The sequence below is a fragment of the Penaeus monodon genome, chromosome 20 (assembly GCF_015228065.2).
Source record: "Penaeus monodon isolate SGIC_2016 chromosome 20, NSTDA_Pmon_1, whole genome shotgun sequence".
Classification (NCBI taxonomy): Eukaryota; Metazoa; Arthropoda; class Malacostraca; order Decapoda; family Penaeidae; genus Penaeus; species Penaeus monodon.
In genome coordinates, this window is record NC_051405.1 from 24,878,257 (window position 1) to 24,878,510 (window position 254).

Below are 254 nucleotides of genomic sequence, written 5' to 3' on the forward strand. Positions count from 1 at the left end.
CCATCAAGCACAAAGGAAAAAGAAAATTGGTAGATATCTCTTTCATTATTTTATTATTAATCAGAATATGGCCGTAGCGTTGAAAAATCTCCAATATTCTAAAATAAAATCACATGTAGTAATGAGGTGATACACACTCTTATTAATATGAGAATCGACGTAGCAACTGTTTTATTTGATCATTATATCATATCAATCAACCCTGGTCACGTGATCACTACTCACGTGATATACAGGTACGAATCACGCGTATA